This window comes from Cynocephalus volans, chromosome 2, assembly GCF_027409185.1.
Source record: "Cynocephalus volans isolate mCynVol1 chromosome 2, mCynVol1.pri, whole genome shotgun sequence".
Taxonomy (NCBI): Eukaryota; Metazoa; Chordata; class Mammalia; order Dermoptera; family Cynocephalidae; genus Cynocephalus; species Cynocephalus volans.
The window spans coordinates 119,169,970-119,178,232 of record NC_084461.1 but is presented as its reverse complement, the minus strand read 5'-3'; positions in this window follow the sequence as shown (position 1 = coordinate 119,178,232).

The window sequence follows — 8,263 nt, the reverse complement described above, 5'->3', positions numbered from 1 at the left end:
GCCCCTCCCAGACTTAATCTCACCAGAATGTCCTTACATCATCTTGCTGCCTTCAGAAGGAGACTTTCCCCAGTCCACCCACCCGACAAAGCAATGTCCTTAAGTGGAACTGGGAGACATGACTCCTTAGGCAAATGCAGAGAGATCTGACTGTCCAGAGAGAATACCTGAGTGGCTGGAGCCTCCACAGGCAGCCTGACTCCAGGAAGGAGAAGGGAGCCTACACACTGTGGGTCATCAGCTAACGGATCTAAAGGACAAGCCTATGATCTTAGGGGAGCAGAAGGGAAAATTCATCCAACTACATTTACAATTCAGCAGCGTAACTTCCCAGACACGCTGTCTGGAATAGGGCTCACTCTTCTTGAAGCAATCTCTTGAGTGTTCAAAGGAAGACTTCCCTGAACCATTTTAAATACTAGAGGCATTGCCATTAGGGGAGAAGAGATCAAAAGCACCTTAATCTCCTCTATCAGCGGGCCAGCTACTTAGCAAGTCTGAGAACGTTCCCCACGTACTGCTTCCTGAGTCTGCCCGTTAGTCCCTGGGATTGGTAGCTTGGATCCTGGAAAACAGAAATATGGTTTTACTTATGCAGGTCCCTATCTCTGGGAGATGCATGGAATGATAACACAATGGCCCAATCAGCTCCCAGCAGTGGCTGCAAAAGGGTATTCCAGAATTCATAATTGGGATGGCTGTGGTCGCTTTCTTTAAAGAGGGATCAAAATGTTGAAATCCATCCAAGAGCACTGCTGTGTAACCTGAGAGCACGTGGCATTCATTAATGGGAAACGCACAAGGCACTTGTCCTCATGTTGTTAAGATTCCCTCAGCATTCATCAGGGAGAAGTGGGCCCCATGGCTCCAAGTACTCAGAAAGGTTCCTCTTGCAGGAGAAGCTAATAATGCAGGCTCTCTCTTATACCACCAGGCTACTACAAGTTAAGGTTGCATTAATAGAAATATGCTTCCAAGAACAAGGGAGGTGAGGCCGTTCTTGCTTTTGTATGGATAACTTGTACAAGGGTATATTAGATTCTAGGCCCATGCACTTTAAGGCGGATTTTGCCCTATTAGAGTGAGCACTATGATGGGTACTCAGGATGACGGGAGGTCTGGGACCAGGGCATATGAAATGGTTGTAGAGTCTGGACAAATATAGCTTCTTTGTAAGTGTGTGTGGGTTTTTTTGTTTTGTTTTATTTTGGGGGGAGGGGTTGCAGCTAGCCAGTACCTGGATCAACCCCTGGACCTTGGTGTTATCAGCACCACACTTTAACCAACTGAGCTAATCAGCCTATGTTTTTATTTCTGCTGCTGTTGAGTACTACTTACACCCACACCTTTCTCTTTCTGCACTCTAACCTGACAAGTGCTGATCCCTCCCCCTCAACTAAACTGTGAGCTTCTTGAGGGCAGGGGTGATGGGTGGTTAATGCACACGCTTGGCATGCTTAAGAAATATTTGCTGAGTCAATAAATAAACAAATGATCAAATGAATGAACAGACAAATAAAACAGATCTAAAGGAGGGTGGGTCTCCAGATGCCTGTATCTGCCTGCCCCACCCCCTGTTCCACTGTATGAACAGATGACCCTGGCCTGCCAACAGAAGGGGTAATGAAGTTCCAGCCTGCCTCCCAGACAGAGGCCAGGAGCTGAAGGACAAGGCTCTTCTGGAGTCTATATATAAGCAGGCTGGGCTTCTGCTATGGAAGCATACTTATGCATGCCAAATCTAATGAAGCCAAAGATGAGGGTCAAAGTGGGGTCCTGAAGCTGTGGGACCTCAGACAAACTGCCCAGCCCTTCTGTGCCTCTGCTTCCTTTTGCTGTAAAATGGCTAAACTCAAGGTTAGCTCACAAGTGTTGCTGGAAGAATCACATGAGTGGCTGTTAGTAAGGGACTCGTTAAATACTGTGAAGGGCCCCTTAATAGGTAAGAGGAGAGGACAGAGACAATAACAGAGATGGATGGCATTCTAGGGAAAGGGGACAGTCTGTCCTAAGGCATGGGGTGAGAGGGTACAGGGAAGAGCTCTGGAATAGCTGGGCCTAAGGGTGCCCCCAAGTCTTCACTTGAGGGTAGCACACCAAGAAATGCAGGCTAACTCCATGAAACCAGACAGAAGGCTGGCACCTGAGATGAGGCTTCCAGTAAAGTAGGTGACAGAGGGGGAGCCTTGTTCCATGGTCTGCACATCCAGGACAGAAGAATGAAGCTTGTTACTGTTGCTGGATTATTACCAGCACACACCCAGCCTGTAATTGTGTTCCCCTCTTGCTTTGGCTGCTAGGAGGCTCAGGGTCTAATTTATAGCCTACCCACAGCAAGAGCACTGGACCCACAGCCTTTGTATTTTTTAACACCTTTCATATTAGACTAAGTTCCAATAGGACAGGAATTGTGGCTGTTTTTTTGTTTACTTCTATATCCACAGAGCCAGACATAAAGAAAATACTCAATAAATACTTGGTGAAAGACCAACTACATCTCTATTTTCTTACCCTTCTTTTCCCTTTGCCCCAGTTTCTTCTGCTTTAATGTTTATCCTGCTGCAGCATCAGTATTTCTGAAACCACCTCAGATCCTTTTTTGTACAAGGTGGAGTACAAACAAATACAGAAGAAAACGAGGATATAAATAAAGAATCCATGGACACATCATTCCCCTCAGCAGCATATATAACACAGCTCTGGTGACCTTTCCCGCCCCCTCCTAGAGGCGGGCCAGGCGGTGCACTTGCAGAAGATGCTGCTTCTGAAATTCAGTTTTGTCCTTAGGAGGCCTTCCCACCTGGCTGCTTCCAGAGATTGTGTTACCTCCAGGCCCAGCTGTCAGGTTGCCTAGCAACACTCACCAGCCTCCTCACCTCTAAATCCCTAATTTGTGTCTTACATGCACACAGCACAGTGTTAGCATGACCCTGAGCAGTAGCCTCCTCCACAACTCCCCACCTAAACAGGCCTGGCCTGCCTGCATTAGCATTTGGAGGCCCAGAACCTTCTCTTCTTGGCGTGTGACTTGGACCCTGGACCCATGGGTTCCTGTTGAGCATAAGCACAAGGACTAGCAAGCAGACTGCATTTCAAGCCCCAGGGCCACCATCTCTGACGAGCACATGCCAGGAGGAAGCAAGGACAAAGAGGTGAGCTTGACCGTTAAGCCCACACATCTAAGTCAATGAAGATACTGTCACCCCAGGAGCCACCTCCTCAGAGATTTTCTGCTCTCAGGCAAACACTTTGTTTTTCATCCAGAAGGGTCAAAAACACGCAAACGTGTAAATAATTGAAGTGTTGCTTAAGATCATATCTAAACAGTGTGCGAAAATAAATATCCTTACTGTAAAGCAAGACAACATACAGTATCCTTCTGGGGAAGCAAAAATACAAGGAGTAATTCGGGGGAAAATAGTTTTATGAGACCCAACTTCCCCCTGAGGCTTTCCGGAAGCCATAAAAAAGGGCAAAGAACCCAAACTCATAGATTCCCAGACACGGGCCAGGAGTACAGACGTGGCTGTCACCCCTTCCTTCTGGCTCTTAGAAACCTTGCCAGGCAACCCCCTCACTGACAGCGACTATAGATCTCTCCAGCTGCTTCTCCAGCTTAACTTCCAGGCAACTGTCAGCTACGGGAAGGTCCACAGGAAAACGCTCCTCTTTACCATTTCACTCAAAGAGTAGGCCGTGCTCTTTTGTGCTGGGTCTAGAACCAGTCCAATCCTTCTGGCCTCTGTCTCTCAGCCGACTGTTAAAACTTTAAGCATTGCACACATGAAAAGCAAAAAACAAATTTTAGCTCTTTATGATGAAATATATTTTTGGTGGTGAAATGAAGAACAGAGAAGGAGAAGCAGTCAAATTGAGACACTTGGGAGCTGTGCTGCTCAATAAAGAAGCCACCAGTCACATAGGTCTATTTAAATTAAAATTTAATTAATTAAAATTAAATTGAAGTAAAAATCTAGTCCTTCAGTTATGCTAGCTACATAGTGGCTGTTTCAAAAGTTCAACAGACACTCATGGCTAGTGGCCACTGTGTTGGACAGGTCAGTTCACAAATTAAGGAACATTTATTTCCATCATTGCAGAAAATTCTGTCGGAGAACACTGCTCTGGACCATCCCATGGGCAGGCCATGGTCACAATGGTCCATGGTGGAGTCAATAGACCCTGTGGAATATCCATATGTCCTCGCCTACTTCTACTAAGTTGGGCCCTGAGTCTTCGGGCTCAGGAAAAAACCCTATAGCCAAGGCCCAAATACTCTGGGAATTTTCCTAGTAACCCCAGTGTGTCTCACCCAAACTTATCCTCTTATCCCAACAAAAGTTACCTTGAGACCCATCTCTTAAGACCACAGTGTCACACTGCTCCAGGGGTGTAATGAGTAGAATAGTGGCTCCCCTCAAAAGATATGTCTACCTGGAAACTGTGAATGTGAATTTATTTGGAAAAAGGGCCTTTGCAGATGTAATTAAGTTAAAGATCTCAAGATGAGATTATGCTGACTTATCCAGGTTGTTCCTAAATCCAATGACAAGTGTCTTTATAAGAAGAGAAGACACAGACAGAGGAGGAGGCCACATGAAGACGGAGGCAGAAACTGAAGTTGTGTAGCTACAAGCCAAGGACCACTGAGGACAGCCAGCAGCCACCAGAAGCTACAAGAGAGGCAGGGAACCGATTCTCTCTCAGAGCCTCTGGAAGAAACCAATCCTGCCAACATGTGGCTTTCGAACTTCTGGCCTCCAGAACTGTGAGAGAATAGATTTCTGTTGTTTTAAGCCACCGGGTTTGTGGCAATTTGTTACAGCAGCCCTAGGACACTAACACAACGGGTTAATGGCAAATTATGACTGAATGGGCCTCCTCTCCCAGGAGCGGTGCTGTCACCCTCTCTGCCTGGCCCGTCACATCCTGGACCCATGGGTTCCCATTGAGCATGAGCACTGAGGCAGGCAGGTAGACCCAGCTTTGAGCCCCAGGGCCACCACCTCTGATTTACCACCTGCTGGTAGTGACAGAGTGAATGATTTGGGGACAACGAGGCCTTCTCAGGACCCTCTAAGTCATGCTATGGTGCCCCTTCCATTCTCTCCAGGTCCTTCTCTCCTTGAAGCTCCCTCGTCCACACATCCTAGGCCAGGCTGTGCTCTGCCCCTTCTCTCTCCTCTCTTGCTGGTCTCCTACCTTTATCCCAAGGCTCATCTCAAAACCCACCTCCTCCAGGAAGCCTCCTCAGACCACCCCCTCCCAGCATGACAGCTGCTTGCCATTGCTGAAGGTTCAGCTTAGCCACACCCTCACTGTGAGGCCACCATTACTCTCTTGGTCTCGCTGGGCCTCAGTATCCCCATCTAAAGCATGAGTGAGGCTAGACCGTCTATGACTTTCAGTTCTCACATAACATGTTCACCAATTTGTATCATTATTCATCTTTCTTGCCTGGCATGCAATAAATGTTAAATAATAGTTTTTATTATAATTAATAGCATTTAAAAAAATTTTTTTAGATAATTTATTATACATACATGTGGGGTACAACATTGATTGTCAACAATTGCGTACAAGATGTGATGGTTGGATCAGTACAGTTAGCTTATTCATCATTACAACACACAATCGTTCTTTCTGTCCATTGACCAATTCCTCATTAGCCCCCCTCCCTCTCTTCTCCCCTCCCCATAATTAATAGTATTGCTAAGTTATTGAACCAGACATGATGCTAAATGCTTTACATGCATTATTGCACTTAATCAATATTTTTGTGGACAGATGAATAGCAAGAGGGGAGAGGGGAGGCTGCACTCCAACCAAGCACTATGCTCAGGAAGGCAGAACCCTTCTCCTGGCTGGACCCAGCACTCCACTTACGGTACCACTTAGGGGCTCAGTAAACATGGGGAGGGACAACAAAGAACTTACAGAAAGGAGATCAGATTTAGAAAGCCTCTCACATTTGAGTGGGGCCCCCATTCTCCATGGCCTATCCACCCCCGCCCCCTCCTTTGAACTGTAGGAGCTTCTGAAAGGAATCAGAGCTCCTAAATAAGGGAAAGCCAGTCAAAACTGGATCCTTGCACAGATGCTGACCAAGTCAGTTGCATCTCTGATTTTTTTCTGCAGCCCACTTGCCTGAGCACCCTGGAACAAGGTGCATGGAAAATTAGCACAGAACCATAAACCAACCAGATTAACCCCAGTGGCAATACCTGCTGGATGTCAGGGCTCCTCTGGGTCACCATCTGAAGTGACCCATTCCCAGCCACCTTGGCCTGCTCCTCTGTGGGCCACCACCCTTCACCTGCACATATTTATCGCAGGTAACCTGAGCCAGTGGGCCTGACCCAGGCATTCTAGTCCTGACACAGCAGCAGTATGGCCAGGACAGCTGCTGTCTGGCCTTGTTCTCAGTACCCTCCTGAGAAGGGGCAACAGCTTGCATCACCCTGTTGTTCGGGTGGTGGGGCTCAGAGCTGGCTTCCCTTGGGGCTCAGCCAGCTAGTTCCAAAGGCACAAAGTTAACCCTGGAAGGTTAACTCGTGGAAGCTTCAGGAACCACCTGAATGTAAAGCATTACTCTCCCCCTCCCCCAGGACCCCAGGGAAGACGCAGAGCCCCCTTGTGCACCTCATAATGCCAGAAGAAAGGTGCCTCACACTATTAGCTCAAATAAGGCAAATAATGCTAGGGAGATCGAATTTTCTGCAGACTTGTTTAACTTGGTGATTTCTGAGCACTTGGCACTGGCAGCCATGGGGGTGTTGGCTGCCAGTTGACAATTTATCAGGCACTACTCGAGAATATTTGTAGGTTTATTAAATCAGCATGAGTCACTCCCTTCCCTTCCTCGCAAGTATGAATCACACATCACCAAAACCCAAGGAAAACACGTGACTCTTGACTCTTGACTCTTGACTGGGTAGGACTCAGTAGTTTCTTTGGGGCCTGAAGGGGCTAGCAAGCTGGGGGAAGGGTATTGTCAACCCAAGGTCTCCCCTACCACCAAGTGGCACTCCCTAGGCAAGGCAAGGGGGCTGCTATGGGGCGGGAAGGACAGCCCAGGGGGAGCACCAAAGACCTCTGACATGGGCTCAGAAACAAGTAGATCCGGCCCTTCCCCTAACCCATTTGCTCACTCACTCGGTCCTGCTGTGTGCCAGGCACCTTGGCATGCTCCGGGTATTCAGCAGAGAACAGGATGGGCCCAGTCTCTGCCTGCATGCTGCTTACAGTCCAGTGGAAGTTCTTCAAGTGAGTAGAACCTTGTTTCTATCTCTATCCTAGCTGGGGGAATTGGGGCAAGCCACTTAACGTCTCTGAGCCTCAGTTTCCCCATTCTAATGCCTACTTACAGGGCTGTTGTTAGGATGAAATAAAAGAGCTAATATGGAAAAAGTCCCTCACGCAGTGTCTAGCACATTGCACCTGCTCGGCAAGCATCTGCCATCTCACCGGAGAGAAGGGAAAGATCCATGACATCCTATCCAGCCCAGGCAGCCCTCAACCAGTCCCACCAACACTCCCGGCACACCCAGATGATCTAGAATCCAGGCACCCCTGCAGCTCTAGCAGGAGAGGGCAGCTCAGTCCTGGGTCTCCTGCCCTCTGGAGCCTCAACTCCAGTTTCAGGTCTTCCTTCCTGGCAGTCCATAGCCGCATTCCTTTCTCTGCAGCTTTTCTCCTCTGGTCTTTCGGCCAGTAGGTCCTGACCTCACTTTCAGCCTCTGGCCCTCACCTCTTCCCAAAGAGCTGAAGATTGCATTATGCAGCTTGCTGCCTGTGGCATGGGTCACACCAGCCACCCCTGCCCACTCTCCCAGAGAACAAGGTCAAAAGACTCAAGTCTTCCCCTTTAAAGCCTCTGCTGGACTCTCCTACTTCCCCAAACAACTTCTATCCTAGACTGTTATTTTCCAGCCCCAGGCCTGGAAGCATCACCTGCAGGGCTGCCACCTGCAGGGCAAAGGCTGTGACCTGCCTAGTGGGGGCAGAGGAAGGTCACATACACTAGAATGTGGAGATGCCCTCCTTGGACTGAGCAACAAGGTGGCCCTGTGTCCAATGCGCATGTTGGATCCATGCTGTTGGTCATATGCTGACACCCTCTGCTTTCCAGACCATCTCCTCTAATCCTCACCACAACCCTAGCAGGCAGCAACTGCACCCCCTCCTCAGAGCAAACCGAGGTCAATGTGCAGCAAGAGTGACAAAGCAGAGTGAGGGGCTCCAGCAGAGGTCTGGAGTACAT